This window comes from Oncorhynchus mykiss, chromosome 27 (assembly GCF_057628025.1).
Source record: "Oncorhynchus mykiss isolate SJ-2025 chromosome 27, ASM5762802v1, whole genome shotgun sequence".
NCBI classification, from domain to species: Eukaryota; Metazoa; Chordata; class Actinopteri; order Salmoniformes; family Salmonidae; genus Oncorhynchus; species Oncorhynchus mykiss.
In genome coordinates this window covers 5,979,268-5,998,508 of record NC_143048.1, presented here as the reverse complement: position 1 = coordinate 5,998,508, position 19,241 = coordinate 5,979,268, and the positions used below count along the sequence as shown (strand labels likewise).

General features: G+C 43.1%; 1 protein-coding gene across 1 annotated transcript in view; it reads right to left on the bottom strand.

Moving 5' to 3' along the window:
* grik4 (glutamate ionotropic receptor kainate type subunit 4) overlaps window positions 1–19,241 on the bottom strand; it is a 455,986-nt gene that overhangs the window by 305,537 nt on the left and 131,208 nt on the right. The window contains exon 2 of the mRNA XM_036965131.2: window positions 16,093–16,247. The gene's annotated coding sequence lies outside the window, so the exon portion shown is untranslated. The remainder of the gene's footprint in view (window positions 1–16,092; window positions 16,248–19,241) is intronic.

Genomic DNA, 19,241 nt, shown 5'->3' with positions numbered 1-19,241 from the left:
TGTTGCCTTTCGAGCACTAAAACTAAACCAGTTTCTTTTAAATCCATAACAATTTATACAGAGGATTGTAATAACAAATAAACTACTACAGCTACTTACAAATAATAAAGAGGTTTCCTAACATATTTCCTATAAAGTGCCTTCAGAAAATATTCACACCCCTTGACTTTTTCCTCATTTTGTTGTGTTACAGCCTGACTTTAAAATATATTCAATTGAGATTTTGTGTCACTGGCCAACACACATAATGTCAAAGTGAAATTACGTTTTTAATATTTTTTGCAAATGAGTTATAAATGAAAAGCTGAAATGTCTTGAGTCAAGTATTCAACCCCCTTTCTTATGGCAAGCCTAAATATGTTCAGGAGTAACAATTTGCTTAACAAGTCACATAATAAGTTGCATGGACCTCATCTCTGTACCCCACACATACAATTATCTGTAAGGTCCCTCAGTCGAGCAGTGAATTTCAAACACCGATTCAACCACAAAGGCCAGGGAAGTTTTCCAATGCCTCGCAAAGAAGGCAGACATGGAATATCCATTTGAACATGGTGAAGTTATTAATTACACTTTGGATGGTCACTACAAAGATACAGGCGTCCATCTTAACTCAGTTGCCGGAGAGGAAGGAAACTTTAGAACAGTTAGAGTTTAATGGCTGTGATAGGAGAAAACTAAGGATGGATTAACAATATTGTAGTTACTCCACTATACTAACCTATGTGACAGAGCGAAAAGAAGGAAGCCTGTACAGAATCCAAAACATGCATCCTGTATGCAATACGGCACTAAGGTAAAACTGCTAAAAATGTGGCTAAGAAATTAACTTCATGTCCTGAAAGCATAATGTGTACATAAAGAATAATGTGTAAATAATGTACAATCCAGGTGTGCAAAGCTCTTAGACTTACACAAAAAATACTCATCTGTACACTTTGTCATTATGGGGTATTCTGTGTAGATGATGAAAAATAGTGAACCCATTTTGAATTCAGGCTGCAAAAACAAAATGTGGAATAAGTCGAGGGGTATGAATACTTTCTGAAGGCACTGTAGATCAGGGGATACGAGGGTCTTTGACGCTGTGGGTAAGCTGCATCGTTATCTCTGCCCCTCAGAGTATTATAGTGACAGTCTGACAGAAAAGTCTCTGTTTGTAGTGTGTCTGCTAGCTTGCTAGCTCCATATAGCCAGAGTGCCCAGGCATGACTCCTCTGTTCTTCTGTCATATATTCCCCACCTCCATTTCCCTAAACTAATCAACAGCAGTAGAGTAAACAGACGCACTGCGGGCCCCAGCACGCCCCATCCACTGGCTCAGCCCCTGCTTCCCTTTCCCTCCCGCTTCACTTCCATCTCATGTCCTGTTAGATCTCTGCTGACTCCCCACTCCCTGTGCTGCTACTGCTGCAGCTCCGGTCCCTCTCCCCTTATCACAACTCCCCCCAATCCCCCCCAACCCCCCACCCCAAACTGCGGAACAGAGCAGATCGACTCTCCAGCCCCCACTGTGATTAATGCAGGTGCCACTTTGTGCGGCACGGATAATGTGGAGCTGCAATAGTTTCCCCCACTCTTGCTCAGACACGACCAGATGGATAGGACAGGATGGAGGGAGGCAGGGGGAGGGAACGGGCCATTTTCTGGCAATGCCATGTCCCGGAGACTTACGGACGGGATAAATCTTGCAGGCCTGTATGGGAGGCATGGGTGCAATAACATGGGGGATGGAAGTTTGTGTGTCCCCCCCCCCCCCGTATTGGACGGCCATCGCTCAGTGAGTTTTGGGAAGGGGGATCGGTTTCCTTCCTCTCTGGTGTCATAGTGACCTCATCACTATCACTAAATCAGCTGGGCTTGACAATCTGGACCCTCTATTCCTGAAACTATCCGCCGCCATTGTCGCAACCCCTATTACCAGCCTGTTCAACCTCTCTTTCATATCGTCTGAGATCCCCAAGGATTGGAAAGCTGCCGCAGTCATCCCCCTCTTCAAAGGGGGCGACACCCTGGACCCAAACTGTTACAGACCTATATCCATCCTGCCCTGCCTATCTAAGGTCTTCGAAAGCCAAGTCAACAAACAGGTCACTGACCATCTTGAATCCCACCGTACCTTCTCCGCTGTGCAATCTGGTTTCCGAGCCGGTCACGGGTGTACCTCAGCCACGCTCAAGGTACTAAACGATATCATAACCGCCATCGATAAAAGACAGTACTGTGCAGCCGTCTTCATAGACCTTGCCAAGGCTTTCGACTCTGTCAATCACCGCATTCTTATCGGCAGACTCAGTAGCCTCGGTTTTTCGGATGACTGCCTTGCCTGGTTCACCAATTACTTTGCAGACAGAGTTCAGTGTGTCAAATCGGAGGGCATGCTGTCCGGTCCTCTGGCAGTCTCTGTGGGGGTGCCACAGGGTTCAATTCTCGGGCCGACTCTTTTCTCTGTATATATCAATGATGTTTCTCATGCTGCGGGCGATTCCCTGATCCACCTCTACGCAGACGACACCATTCTATATACTTCCGGCCCGTCCTTGGACACTGTGCTATCTAACCTCCAAACGAGCTTCAATGCCATACAGCACTCCTTCCGTGGCCTCCAACTGCTCTTAAACGCTAGTAAAACCAAATGCATGCTTTTCAACCGTTCGCTGCCTGCACCCGCACGCCTGACCAGCATCACCACCCTGGATGGTTCCGACCTTGAATATGTGGACATCTATAAGTACCTAGGTGTCTGGCTAGACTCTAAACTCTCCTTCCAGACCCATATCAAACATCTCCAATCGAAAATCAAATCAAGAGTCGGCTTTCTATTCCGCAACAAAGCCTCCTTCACTCACGCCGCCAAACTTACCCTAGTAAAACTGACTATCCTACCGATCCTCGACTTCGGCGATGTCATCTACAAAATTGCTTCCAACACTCTACTCAGCAAACTGGATGCAGTTTATCACAGTGCCATCCGTTTTGTCACTAAAGCACCTTATACCACCCACCACTGCGACTTGTATGCTCTAGTCGGCTGGCCCTCGCTACATATTCGTCGCCAGACCCACTGGCTCCAGGTCATCTACAAGTCCATGCTAGGTAAAGCTCCGCCTTATCTCAGTTCACTGGTTACGATGGCAACACCCATCCGTAGCACGCGCTCCAGCAGGTGTATCTCACTGATCATCCCTAAAGCCAACACCTCATTTGGCCGCCTTTCGTTCCAGTTCTCTGCTGCCTGTGATTGGAACGAATTGCAAAAATCGCTGAAGTTGGAGACTTTTATCTCCCTCACCAACTTCAAACATCTGCTATCTGAGCAGCTAACCGATCGCTGCAGCTGTACATAGTCTATTGGTAAATAGCCCACCCATTTTCACCTACCTCATCCCCATACTGTTTTTATTTATTTATTTTTCTGCTCTTTTGCACACCAATATCTCTATCTCTACCTTTACATAACCATCTGATCATTTATCACTCCAGTGTTAATCTGCATAATTGTAATTATTTGCATACCTTCTCATGCCTTTTGCACACAATGTGTATATATAGACTCCCCTTTTTTCTACTGTGTTATTGACTTGTTAATTGTTTACTCCATGTGTAACTTTGTGTTGTCTGTTCACACTGCTATGCCTTATCTTGGCCAGGTCGCAGTTGCAAATGAGAACTTGTTCTCAACTAGCCTACCTGGTTAAATAAAGGTGAAATAAAAATAAATTAAAAAAAAATCACACAGGGCCATATCTTCCCTGAGCTAATGGCTAGGCTACTGTACGCTCTCTGTCACTGTCTGAAGGTCAAAAGCGAGTCAGAAACAGAGATGGTTATTTCCATCAACGGGGGATGAGTGATGACGGCATTCTGGCAAAATGAATAAATAAAATGGTATTTCCTTCAATTTCAAGATATGTATCACAATTGTGATCCAAGCCACAGATACATTCTCAAACCGAAATAGATCTTAAATAGTTATTTGACAGAAGGCAAAATAAATTGTAACCCTCTCAAACAAATGTTAATGTCAAAGACAACTCATTTTAAACATGCAGGCCAAGTTTGAATATTTTTGAATTAATCATTTTAGGGCTAGTCACACATCCACAGAGGGGTAGAAACTATTAATGTACAGTACCAGTCAAAGGTTTGGACACACCAACTCATTCAAGGGTTTTTATTTATTTTTACTATTTTCTACATTTATTTCCTTCTTGATGCGTTTGAGCAAATCAGTTGTGTTGTGACAAGGCAGGGGTGGTATACAGAAAATAGCCCTATACTGGCTCTCATGAGGACCCCCACAGGAAAGGAAGAACCAGAGTTACCTCTGCTGCAGAGGATAAGTTCATAAGAGTAAATAGCCTCAGAAATTGCAGCCCAAATAAATGCTTCACAGAGTTCAACAGACACATCTCAATATCAACTGTTCAGAGGAGACTGTGTGAATCAGGCCTTCATGTTCGAAATTCTGCAAAGAAACCACTACTAAAGGACACCTATAATAATAAGAGAATTGCTTGGGCCAAGAAACACAAACAATGGACATTAGACCGGTGGAAATCTGTCCTTTGGTCTGATGAGTCCAAATTTTAGATTTTTGGTTCAAACTGCCGTGTCTTTGTGAGATGCAGAGTAGGTGAACGGATTATCTCTGCACGTGTGGTTCCTACCGTGAAGCATTGAGGAGGAGGTGTGGGGGTGCTTTTCTGCTGACACTGTCTGTGATTTATTTAGAATTCAAGGCACACTTAACCAGCATGGCTACCACAGCATTCTGTGTAAGGGTTATTTCACCAAGAGTGATGGAGTGCTGCATCAGATGACCTGGCCTACACAATCACCAGACCTCATCCCAATTGAGATGGTTTGGGATGAATTGGACCACAGAGTGAAGGAAAAGCTGCCAACAAGTACTCAGCATATGTGGGAATTCCTTCAAGATGGTAGGAAAAGCATTCCAGGTGAAGCTGGTTGAGAGAATTCCAAGAGTGTGCAAAGCTGTCATCAAGGCAAAGGGTGGCTACTTTGAAGAATCTAAAATCTAAAATACTTTTTTTTGGTTCCTACATGATTCCATGTGTTATTTCAGTGTTGATGTCTTCACTATTATTGTAGAAAATAGTAAAAAATAAAGAAAAACCCTTGAATGAGTAGATGTGTCCAAACTGGTACTGTTTCTCTCAGAGTTCCGATAGCGAGTGATCTAAATATCGAAACATATTTGATGAAACAACAAAAAAAGGATTGCAAATGCTAAAATGAATCAAAAAGATCCAATGTTTTTTTCCCGCATTTTTTCTCGATTGAGATACTTCATGCTCAAGGACACGGCGGCCATGTTGTCTGACAGGGCTCACATTTAAGGCAATGGAGAGGTCCCTTTAGAGATGCATTACCTGGGCCCCCAGAACAATTCCACACAAAACAATGTTAGATTCCCTATTTGCAGAGCCTGGTGCCAGTGCTCTGATCTGATTGTGGTGTCACCACGCAGCCTATTCGATTGACTTATTCAATTTGAAGATGCAAGCAAAAACCTCTACAGAAGTCATAGGCAAGTGATCACTCTTGGTGCGGAGTGCAGTGAGGGATACATATCACCAGCGGCAGCTGGCAAATTGGGCATCCTCAAAGAACATGTACGTTTATCAGTTCACTCTGAACCCAAACTCTTTGTAATACCGCATTGCTGAAACGTAAATGGTGAATGTACAATGTTGTTTTAGTAGCTAGTGTGCTGTTAACGTCCTTATTATAAATGATCACAAAGGATGATACAGTTGAGGTCATAGGAAGGCTGCTGTATCTTGATCTCTTATCAACTGTCCAATGCAAATAAGAACCATTTCAAGGTTTCTTACAATGTTGATTTATGCCGATACAGAACAAAGATTGGAGTTGATAAATTCACTTTTACAATCCAAACGAAGGGTGGCTAGACACTACTCATTAGCTACTGAAAAGATAAGGTGGCTGCTGTAGGCTGAGCATTGAGAGATGAAAGGCCTTATAGTGTGCTTAAAACGCAAAACAAAAACAATGAGCGCCAGAAAGTTCTTTATGGAGGGCAATACATCAAACCCTGAGCAGAGACTACCCTCAGAGCAGCCTTTTTTTGGAGGCATGTTTCTGAAAACTAATAGTGTGGGGCTGGAGATGCATGCTAAGTGGACCGACCGACCGTCCAAGGCAAGGAGGGCAGTAACATCAGGGCCCCCAATAAACACATTTGTGGTGCCTTATTCTGTGGCTGTGTGGAGGAGGAGTACTACTTTCATCTCCAGACTTCATGGATGTCCGGTTTGAGATATTACACCTGCTGTTGCTCAGCTCCCCAGATCCACCCCTCTCAGGAACATGGCGAAGCAAGGAGGTGACCGACCCAGCCCAGATGAATGCTTCTTACAGGCCACCGGTGAGTAATTACACTTTAAGGTGGGCCACACAAAGGTATTGAGTCATTCCATGATCAGGCTTGCTGGCTTCCAAACTCCCCTCGCTATGCTTGTTATTAAGTTATCAGCATACTAAGTTCAGAAGAAATACTAAAACGTGCCGAGCATGTTATCCACAATCTGAATTCCAGATAATAGGCTCCCTTGATATGTTTTATACAGGGTCTTAGGCAATGGAGATGAGGGACTGGTTGATATCTGCCAGGTTAACAGGGTAAGTGACGTGCACCTATGCTTTGGGTCAATAGGTTGAGATTTTAAGTTGAAGAGCATCTGCATCGATTTTTAGCTGTCACTAAAAGAGGGGGAAGCATGGAATGGTTTTCGTGAGAATGTCATGGGTCATTTGGGTTAAGAGGGAAAGACGTGTCTCTGTCTAAGCAGCGAGGCTGGCTGCTGATGCTTCTTCTCTGGGCCATGGAGATTGCCTCCGTCAATCTAAGCCTTCTCTCTCGGAGGTAATAATCTACCATAGCTGGAACATAACTGCATTTCATTAAGCACATTTACCCGCAATGTCAATCTGGACAATGTTCTCCATCGACCCTGATTTACAATTCTATATTATGTGGCCCCAATCACAAAGATTCGAATGGTTTAGCAATTTTGACATATCAAAAACATTCAATTGGGGTTGAACACTCCCAGAAATGATGAACTACCCATTGGTGGATTTACGCACATCTCAAGTTCTGGACTCATTGTGTTTTCAACAGTGGGGGTTGTCTTGTTCTGTAAGCACAGCAGATGACAAGATGAGATGAGACCTCAAGGCACTTGATTTTTTTGTTGTTGTCATGGCTCAGCATCCATCATTCATCATGTACAGTACAGTATAGTCAATAGCATGTGCTTGTTTTGGCAAGTGTCACTGGGTGTAAAACGTCTTTCCCCCAGAGGAGAGTACTATAGCCGAGGGGACAGCCAGGCAGATCTAGTAACGGTGACCTTTTTCACACCCCACTGCTGCCTTCCCATCACCGCCCGCTCCTCTCAAGCAGCCTGTGAAAATGGACATTTGGAAAAGGCCTTGACACAGCACACAGGAATTGCAGATGGACAGAAACATGGGAATAGTCTAGATTTAGCTCCTATTAGAGCCCCCCAGAACAATGATTTTTTTTAAAAACAAGATGAGGGAGATGGGGGGAAAAAACATGAAGCCAGCTGAATGTTCCTGCTATCTGATGCTGTTGAACTTGAAAGTAATACTCAGACCCCCTTTTATTCCGTGTCCCGTATCTCCCTCCGACTCTGCATGAGAAGATAAATGAAGCACCACTTTGCGTGTAACCCGGACATTTAATTAGCTGCCCTTAAATTCATCCTGACCCTGTTTCAACTTTGATCAGCCCGGCAGTAGTAGTGATAAGGAGCTGTCACTCAGTGTTGGGCCCATGCACAGGGTTATTCAGAGCAAATTGTCTCATCTTCATCCATTCCACAGCTCCACAATGCACTGTCTGCCAGTGGGAGAAATGTTCATGCCTCGGTGCAGGCTTAAAAGGTACAATGGAGAAAGAAAATGTTGTGAGCTGTGTAAAATGTCACAATGTAGACCTATACGAAACATTGCTGTGTTATTTTAAGACTCTGACTGGTAGCTAGGCTACAGCACAGATAGCAGATGACTGTGGGCCAGGTCTGGCCACATCACCTGGTATATGTGGGCTGAATTTGGGCCATAATAATTTTGCTATCTGGGAACTGCTTGCTCACTTCAATGTTACACAGCAACAGACAAAGCATCGATATGGGCACTAAAACAAAACCTTGCCCTCCTCTCCTTCACACCCTCCACAACCCCTATCTCATAAAACTGCAATAATAGAAATAAGGAACAAAGTGGTTTGATCAATCAGGCAAGAGGACTTTGGCAGGAGCAACAGTCTTTTTACTGATGGTCCCCCCCCTCCTCCATCCTAAATGGTGTTTACCAATCTCTAGCAATACCACCGTTCACCACACTCCACTGGAGCCAGATGTCACTGTAGCCTGGGCCGGCCAGGCCATGCCTCTTCCTTCCACTCCGCTCAGACTAGATCATTAAGACTGGCAAGGTCTCTCTCTCACCCTCTCCATTTCTCTCTATCTGTCTTTGTTTTTCCCCCTACCCCATCCCATCTCTCCTCTCTTTACGCATCTCGAGACGGTTCATTTAAGAGATCTCTCTCCCTCTCTCGTTCTCACTCTCGAAGCAAACATGAACACAAGTTGCTGGAAGTCTAATTTTACGGATCTGCAGAGATGAAGCACATGGCACTAGATACATTTTTTTAAACATGCGGCCGAGACATATGTTAGAGAATGGGCAATAGTACATGTTTTGTATTTACAGCCTCAATGAAACAGAAGGAATTCCAGTACGGGTTCATAAATATAAAATGGCAGAGAAAAGTTGTAAACTCGAGTCACATGATTTGGATTCGTGTTTGACTTGAGTCACAAATTTGACGACTTAAGACTTATGGACAAAATTTTGACTTGAGACTGATGATATTAAATTATCTGGCCAGGTTTTGTCAGTCATTTTGTGGTCCAGAGTCTCTGTGGATTACTCTCCACACAGCTACAGACGGTAGGCGCAGCACCCTCCTTGCAAAGGACGTGCAACAGATTGGCTAGTGAAATGCACACTCTGCCCTCTGATTGGACCAGCAAACTGTCAATCAACAACGGTCAGGTTATGTACAGCGATAGGATTGTTTGCAGCGCAAACACCAATTGGTAGGGTGAGAGGATTGTCGGAAGAAATATGCAGCTCCAACAATGTTTTGGTGATCAAGAATATGAATTGTTTACCTTGCATGCTCACCAGCAATTGGGCATCAAGCAACAATTACTAGCATAGGCCTACTGGTCTTTTGGTATGTAAAAATGGTTTGAAATGTATAATTTACTTATGAAGCTTGCATTTGGAATTTGTTGTTAAAATGAATAAATTAGCCTGCTGTTGCGAAGAGCAAACATAAACACGTCTCTCCACTTGTGCTCTCCAAACTCTAGGCAGTGCGGCAAATCTATCTACTCCTACAATAATTGGCACCGTTTCAACTTTCCATCCCCTTGCCGTTTAATGCAACACTTAGACATTTCTGTTTCATGTATGACACGATACATTTTCATTTACAGCATGCACCTTCATTTACTATTTCTTACCCTCTGAGTGGGTGAGATGTTTACGGTGAACATGAACGTTTGCAAGAATCATGAGGTAGACGTTCTGTTTATTTACAGTACCAGTCAATAGTTTTAACACACCTACTCATTCGAGGGTTTTTCTTTATTTTTACTATTTTCTAAACTGTAGAATAATAGTGAAGACTTCAACACTATGAAATAATGCACGCGTAGTAACCCAAGAAGTGTTAAACAAATCAAAATATATTTTATATTTGAGATTCTTCAAAGTAGCCACCTTTGCCTTGATGACAGCTTTGTACACTTTTGGTATTATCTCAACCAGCTTCATGATGTAGTCACCTGGAATGCATTTCAATTAACAGGTGTGCCTTGTTAAAAGTTAATTTGCGTTTGAGCCAATCAGTTGTGTTGTGACAAGGTAGGGGTAGTATACTGAAGATAGCCCTATTTGGTAAAAGACCAAGTCCATATTATGGCAAGAACAGCTCAAATAAGCAAAGAGAAACAGCAGTCCATCATTACTTTAAGACAAGTCAGTCAATCCGTAAAATGTCAAGAACTTTGAAAGTTTCTTCAAGTGCTGTCGCAAAAACCATCAAGCGCTATGATGAAACTGGCTCTCATAAGTACCACCACAGGAAAGGAAGACCCAGAGATACTTCTGCTGCAGATTATGTTCATTAGAGTTACCAGCCTCAGAAATGGGCAATTAACTGCACCTCAGAGTTCAAGTAAAAGACACATCTCAACATCAACTGTTCACAGGAGACTGTGTGAATCAGGCCTTCATGTTCTAAATGCTGCAAAGAAACCACTACTAAAGGACACCTATAATAAGAAAAGACTTGCTTGGGCCAAGAAACACAAGCAATGGACATCAGACCGGTGGAAATCTATTCTTCGGTCTGATGAGTCCAAATTTTAGATTTTTAGTTGCAACTGCCATGTCTGACGCAGAGTAGGTGAACAGATGATCTCTGCGTGTGTGGTTTCCACTGTGAAGCATGGAGGAGGAGGTGTGATGGTGTGGAGGGGCTTTGCTGGTGACACTGTCTTGATTTATTTCGAATTCAAGGCACACTTGACCAGCATGGCTACCACAGCATTCTGCAGCGATACGCCATCCCATCTGGTTTGCGCTTTTGGGACAATGACCCAAAACACACCTCCAATCTGTGTAAGGGCTATTTGACCAAGAAAGAGAGTGATGGAGCGCTGCATTGTCTTGAAAGCACCATCCATCTAATGTTTATCCTTCTGGTTGTGTGTAAGAGGAGCGTGCATGCCTCAGTGACCCTAGAAATAGGCAAAGTGGCCCACGCTTTGGAGTTGAATAAGATATTATTTTTCCATGTATGAATGGTGATGGAATATCAATAGGATAATAATCATTAAAACAATGGATGTGGAAATTGCCTATTACATTGTAGAACCAGTTTATTGGTTGTAATTGCCAATTGGGTAATTGTAAGTGCTGATAGGTCCTCGATATGTCCTCGATTTGTAATGCTAAAAACAGGTTCCACTACTCTAGGCTTTACAGAGCATAACACTCTCACTTCCAGCCATCAAGGAATATATCATGGCCAGCTCCAAAGGATGTCTTGTGTAATGAGAGACGTGTAACGCTCATATAGGGGGAGAGCTTCTTCAAGGCTTCAATGTGTTCTTTTATCTACCTTTTCCAGAATCAAACAGCCTGCAGCATGCCTACCTGTTTGACCGCTTTCAACAACTTCAAGCCATGTCATTCACATGGTTTGACTTAGTTTTTCACCTTTTAGCTCCTAGTGAAGCAAAGGACCTCAACGGTGCATCTCCAGTTCTGGGCAGTTTTGTTTACTTCACGTTCACATTGCAGCGGGTGTACGCTTGTCTATTACATGGTGTATACATGAGAGAGCGCAACGGCACAACAGTAACACAGGTCATATCATTTAAGTGGCTTTCTAACGGATTGCTCAAGGTCAACATCCCTTGAGTTCGTAGACGTCCATTTCGATGTATGCATGTAAGGTCATCGCATAACAATCCCTTTCACTTCAGCCTGTACTAGCCTGTACTGTATGTGTCATGTACACCACAGGCAGAGCTTGGCTAGCTGGGAATCCTAAATCAAACTGCTACTCCTCTCCTAATTTCATTTTCCGCTAGACTTGTCACAGTGTGGGACGACCCGTCGACTACACAGGAGGGGGGGAAAGAAACACGATTCCACTGATGAAGCTAAACAACCAGGCATCTTCGCAATTGGGCCCGCAAATATTGAGACAGCTATTTAAACAACACTGATCAAACATAAGTGAAGCAAACTGAATTTCAATGGGCAATAGGACAAGCGCCAGGAAGGACAACAGAAAACTCTCAGTACAGCCCCGAATGGCACACAGATGCAACACCTGGATCAGAAGCCATGTTATGTGGCACAAGCCGAGCATCTGTCTGAAAAATATGATTTTTGCCTGATAAGAAAATTGACAGTAACATTTAGGGAAATGGCATGCTGGGTGGAAGCGAATCAGTGACACACTCAGTCTCCTTGACCCTCTCCGCCGTGCCCTTTTCCACTCACTCTCTTGATGAAGTGAGAGAACTTGCACACTCTGTGACTCAAAGAACTGTGAAAAAAGGTTTATAGCGGCAGTAAAAGCTGCTGATTACACAGCCTTACTCACAAGTCAATGACCTTATGCATTAATCCAAGCCTCTACAGGGGCCCAACTGGGATGATGACCGTGCAGCCATTCTGGGGGGACACCACACACACTCATGCACACGCACACGTCAGCTGTTTTTCATTCAAATGGTATTCTGAGGTTAAAAAAAAAAAAAAGTTTCTCTCAACATGCACAGTGCTCCTTCTGGCCAGCCCAGACTTCCCTCCAGTGATTCCTGGGTCCTTGATGCCCGTCTCACAATGCAATCTGTTACATAGCAGCAGACAAAAATCAGTGTGGCTTATCTCCAGCTCTCAGGTGCATGGATAAAGGCAGGAGACCTCAGCGGCAGACTGGACCTGATGAGTTCAGTGAACACACACTGCTGGAGAGATTCAACTCTACCCGGCTCTGTTTGCTGCACGGCTCACGCAGGAACGGATGGCGGAGGTAGCACCAGAATGCTGTTTGGTTATTGGAGCATCACTGAGAGCTGTTAAATGGTAAACAATATGAAGTATAACCATTTTAATGAAGATGATAAACTAGCCTGAGTAAAAAAACACTCTGGTGATTTAAGATCCGGTATAAAAGTGGAGGTTTATGTACACTGGAGGGATATTTTTCAGTATCTGCAGCAGAGTGATATAAGTGCACCTCATGCAAGAATGCATATGCTATGAAATTGAAATATATCTGGGCCAAAGTCAGCGAAGTAAAATTCGGTTCCCAGTGAATTTCACAGGGCCAGTACCTCATGCTTTCTGAGCAGACTTTGTATTCTTATATTTGTATTCAGACCATGCCAATGCAGCCTGTGGGAGGACTGGGGCTACTAAAAAACATATGAAAAGCATGTTATGCAGCACATTCATTTGTATTGAAATTTCATCCACAAATACACTAAACAGTTTGTTCCATAAAAAAGGTTGAAGGTGTGTGTGTGTGTGTGTGTGTGTGTGTGTGTGTGTGTGTGTGCCTCTGTCTGTGTCTGTGTACTTTTGTGTGTGCGTCTGCATGTATGAGGAAAAAGTACATAAAAACACAAGATATACCAGGCAATGCATGCTGGGTGAAAAGTTCACAGGTGAGGAAGCTAGCTCTAAAAGACTTAACACCTTTCAGTGTGATCGGCTCTACATAACCATTGTTTGCCATCTGGAAGATACTGTATCTGCAGGTATGGGGAAATTCAGATCCTCTTTGTGTCAATCTAAGCTTCCTTTGAATGTGGCTGTTTTTTCCCTGGCCCAGAACAGCAGGTAGATATTGGAGAGAGCCTCTGTATGATCCGTCGGCTGCATCATATTATTTTCCTGTGAATAAAAATGGCTTGGCATAAAATCCTGATCTCCTGCTACACTCAGCTACGTACGTGATTTTGGACAAAGTCCCTTTCTCAAACAAATACTTCAGAGGCAATATTGGATCTGTCTCTTCAGACCCAAAAGGGCTTTTCACACCACTGAGCCAAACCGAGCCAAGCTGTCCTGAGCTGGTTTACATTGACATTTGACCCATTTAGCAGACGCTCTTATCCAGAGCAACTAGAGTCAAGAGCATTGCTCAGGGCACATTGACAGCTTTTTCATCTTGTCGGCTCAGGGATTCATACCAGCGACCTTTCGGTTACTGGCCCAACCCTCTTAACCGTTAGGCTACCTGTCACCGTCAGTGGTTGGAACCATGCTGAAAAGGAGAATGTGCAAATAAGATATGCGAGGCAGCACAGTTTGGTTTTAAGTCGGCGCGGCACTGGGAAAAGAGTAATGGCTTGTTTTGGCACCGTGCTAAAACAACAAACACAAGCAGGAAGATTCCGACAGAAACAAATAAAGTAGGAAAAGTCAAGAAGGAGACTATCTCTAGCGCATACTGATGGTACAGTACATCTCACCCATGTTTCAACTCTGTAGAAACTGTGCTACCCTAAAAACAAATAATTTCCATCCCTCAGGCACTTTAGAGGTGGTGCAACAGTATATTAGTCCTCCCATCCGTCCCACGCAGCTTGCTTGCAAGTCTCACGTAAACAAGAGAGCTCCTTCTTCCTAAAACATATTCAAAGAGTTTCCTGTTACCAGGCAAGGTCCCGCTCTGCAGTCCGATCTTTCTTAATTCCCCATCCTTGAAAAATGTCATGTCTGCAGCACAATTTACTGCATCAAAAGCAGCCTGGATCTTTCTCTCAACTCCCTCTGATGCAATCATACATACAGTGCATTTGGGAAAGTATTCGTCACATTTTGTGACGTTACAGTCTTATTCTAAAATATATATATATATTTTTAATCCCCTCATCACTCTACACACATTACCTCATAAAAAAAGTATTCTGACCCTTTACTCAGTACTTTGTTGAAGCACCTTTGGTAGCAATTAAAGCCTTGAGTCTTCTTGGGTATGACGCTACAAGTTTGGCACATCTGTAATTTGGGGAATTTCTCCCATTCTTCTTTGCCGATCCTCTCAATCTCTGTCAGGTTGGATGGGGAGCGTCGCTGCACAGCTATTTTCAGGTCACTCCAGAGATGTTCGATCGGGTTGAAGTCTGGGCTCTGGCTGGGCCACTCAAGGAAATTCAGAGACTTGTCCCGAAGCCACTACTGTGTTGTCTTGGGTGTGTGCTTAGGGTCGTTGTCTTGTTGGAAGGTTAACCTTCACCCCAGTCTGAGGTCCTGAGCACTCATGAGCACGTTTTCATCAAAGATCTCTCTGTACTTTGCTCCTTTCATTTTCCCTTGATGCTGACTGGTCTCCCAGTCCCTGCCGCTGAAAAACATCCCCACAGCATGATGCTGCCACCACTATGCTTCACCGTAGGGATGGTGGCAGGTTTCCTCCAGATGTGATGCTTGGCATTCAGGCCAAAGAGTTCATTCTTGGTTTCATCAGACCAGAGAATCTTGTTTCTCATGGTCAGAGTCCGTTAGGTGCCTTTTGGCAAACTCCAAGCGGACTGTCATGTTCCTTTTACTGAGGAGGGGTTTCTGTCTCGCCACTCTACCATAAAGGCCTGATTGGTGGAGTGCCGCAAAGATGGTTGTCCTTCTGGGAGGTTCTCGCATCTCCACAGAGGAATTCTGGAGCTCTGGAGCTCGCTGACCAAGGCCCTTCCCCGATTGCTCAGTTTGGCTGGGCGGCCAGCTCTAGGAAGGGTCTTGGTGGTTCCAAACTTCTTCCATTTAAGAATGGAGGCCACTGTGTTCTTGGGGACCTTCAATGCTGCAGACATTTTTTAGTACGATTCCCCATATCTGTGCCTCGACACAATACTGTCTCGGAGCTCTACGGACTATTTCTTTGACCTCCATGGCTTGGTTTTTGCTCTGACATGCAATGTCAACTGTGGGATCTTATATACAGAGGTGTGTGCCTTTCCGAATCATGTCGAATCAATTTAATTTACCACAGGTGGATTCCAATGAAGTTCTAGAAACATCTCAAGGATGATCTATGGAAACTGAATGCTTATGTAAACACGTTTTTTTTGTTTTGATCTTTGAATACATTTGCAAAAATTTCTAAACTTGTTTTTGCTTTGTCATTATGGGGCATTGTGTCTATATTGATGAGGAACATGTTTTATTTAATCCATTTTAGAATAAGACTAACGGAACAAAGTCGAAAAACTGAAGGGGTCTGAATACTTTCCAAATGCATTATATTCAATGGGGAGTAATGGCCAGCCATAATGTAGCCCACTGTACTACACTAGACAAACAACAGTGGGACTTGATACTCCATCTGTTGCTCCTCTACACTTCTCCACTCCTGGGCCAAAGCCTTATCGAGGAGAGCAGGTGAGTAGCGGCTGATTACGAGACATCACGTACCTTTGATCTCTGGAGGCGTAAAGGCTCTAATCCATCTTGAAGCGGCACAGGAAGCAGATGGCGTTAAGGTAAGGTGCCCACTTAGCTCCTACACGGCTCTCCGCATCCCAAACACCACCCTCACCACTCTGCTGGGTCTCACTGCTGCTGACACGCTGCAAGACACAGGGGACAACCCAGAGATAAACAGTCTGGCTCTGACTAAACATCACTTTAGAAGCGGTAGTCCTCCCTGTTACAATATCAACTCATAACATACAACGGCTGGGTCTAATCCTGAATGATGATTGGTTAAAAACACATTTCACCCGGTGTCTTTTCCACAAGTTACCACCGGCTAAATATATGACATTAAAATGCCAATTTACTCTGTTCCATTTGAATGCCAATCCACTCTCTCATCAGTCCAGCCAGGCAATTTTATAAACTTGATCTTCACTATAAAAAGCATCTAGACATTATCTCACATTTCTTTTAGACTAACATTTAGTTTTCAACACTGGAGATTTGTATAAACCTTGCTGTCTGTCTCTCCCACATTTGCAACATTGTTTCAATACTCAAATTCGATCTCCAGCTGTCCCATAGTAATGAACGTGTCAGGAGTCGGGACGAGACAGACAGACAGGCAGGCAGCGTTTCTCAGCCAGTCGAAATCAAGAATCAGCTGGCATCGTTTTTTTATGGCTATACAGTAGGTAGAATATTTGCCCATTGAAAACTACAACATCCCACAGTCCCCGTTCTTGATTTGATGTCTCTCGTGCTTGATAGGATTTCCCTCTAGAGAAATGATTTGTTGAGTTCACAAAAATGTACTAAATGGATTTAATTGAAGTAATTGAACCAACATCAGAAACAACATTTCAGCACTAGCCGCTGTGCATTTCCTGGATAACTTTGAAACTCATATTCATTCTAAACTAAACTACCCTAAACTATCATTCCCCAAACAAACTAAACTATCATTCTAAACTACCTGCCCTCCAAGACACCTACACCACCTGATGTCACAGGAAAGCCAAAAAGATCATCAAGGACAACAACCACTCGAGCGAGCCACTGCCTGTTCACCCCGCTATCATCCAGAAGGCGAGGTCAGTACAGGTGCATCAAAGCGGGGACCGAGAGACTGAAAAACAGCTTCTATCTCAAGGCCATCGGACTGTTAAACAGCCATCACCAACATTGAGTGGCTGCTGCCAACATACTGACTCAAATTTCTAGCCACTTTATAATAATTTTTAATAACTACAAATTGGATGTAAAAAATGTATCAGTCACTTTCAACAATGCCACTTTATATAATGTTGACATATCCTACATTACTCATCTCATATGTATATACTGTACTCTATACCATCTACTGCATCTTGCCTATGCCGTTCGGCCATCGCTCATCCATATATTTATATGTACATATTTTTATACATTCCTTTACACTTGTGTGTGTATAAGGTAGTTCTTATGAAATTGTTAAATTACTTGTTAGATATTACTGCATTGTCGGAACTAGAAGCACAAGAATTTCACTACACTCGCATTAACATCTGCTAACCATGTGTATGTGACCAATTAAATTTGATTTGATTTGAAGAAAACTACACCACAATATTGCAAACAAATTTTACGGCAAATGAGAAAGTAAATATACATTTACAAGACGGCATTAATCGAATGTCATTGCATTTAAATAGCGATGACATTCTTCAAATTCCTTAGAGAGGGACCTAATCACATAGCACTGTGGCAACAAAAAAAATAACTTGTGGAACCTCGACACAGCAACACCTGTGACGTCTTCCTTCATGCATCCTTGATTAACTCCACTGAGAAATTACATTCCCCGGTTTACTGATTACCCTCTTCCTTTCAGAAACGTCAAAGCATGATCAGAAGGAAAGCGTGCACAGTATGCCTTCAGTAGGACTATAGGAAACATGTCAAACTGATAAATATTATATAGTTTAAGCCAAGGCTCTCCATCCCTGTTCCTGGAGAGCTACATTTCATGTAGGTTTTCGCTTCAACCCCATTTTAACCAACTTTAAGCTAACTTTAACTAACTAAGATTAAGCTCATCAACCAGCTAATTATTAGAATCAGGTGATTACGTTTGGCGCAAAAACGTACAGGATGGTAGCCAGGGCCGGCCCTGGACGTTCTGCCGCCCTAGGTGAAATAAAAAACTGCCACCCCCCTCCTATCCCGGCTAAACAATGAAAACTATAGGTTTTCCTCAGCTAAAAATCGCAGGAACAGAACATAATATCAGCCCAATTCATAGACTCATACTACAACACAATGTTTCATTTTACATCTGGTTACTTGTCCTTTGTATAACCCAACAACAGAAGTGCTTCCTTAAAAGCTGCCTGCGTTTAAACAAACATCTTATCTTTTCAGAAAGTGAAAAGCTCAATTCATAGGGACAGAACAACAAAAAGTCCATAAAAAAAAAAAACATCTCTTCGAATAATATAGGTTGCTGCTCAGCTTCCGAATGTCATGGAGAGGAATCAATCTATCCCCATAAACATCGAAGTCACGTCTTTCGCGGGCATTTTAATGCTCGTTTCTACCATAAGGAACGCTTTATATAATCTGAACACCTTTTACGTGTTTATTTGGAAATATAAAGCAAACAACAGATATCCTTTTTGTCCTTTTCTTTAACAAAGGTTTTGTGATACCCTCACTCAATGCAAGCCCTGATTTTAACCAGACACACCAAGCCCTTCCCAGACACGGAGGCATTTGAGGAGTGCATTCGACAGTATTTATCATTCGTGTTAATCTGCTAAATTGTAATTATTCGCTCCTATGGCCTATTTATTGCCTACCTCCTCATGCCTTTTGCACACACTGTATACAGACTTTTTTCTACTGTGTCATTGACTTGTTTATTGTGTTATTGGCTTGTTTATTGTTCACTCCATGTGTAACTCTGTGTTATTGTCTGTGTCACACTGCTTTGCTTTATCTTGGCCAGGTCGCAGTTGCAAATGAGAACTTGTTCTCAACTAGCCTACCTGGTTAAATAAAGGTGGAATAAAAAAATAAAAAAGTAGGAAAACAAGTTTCTTACTAATAATATGCCACCTGTTATCACACATGGCACGACCCCACAATTGTTACAATTACAATAA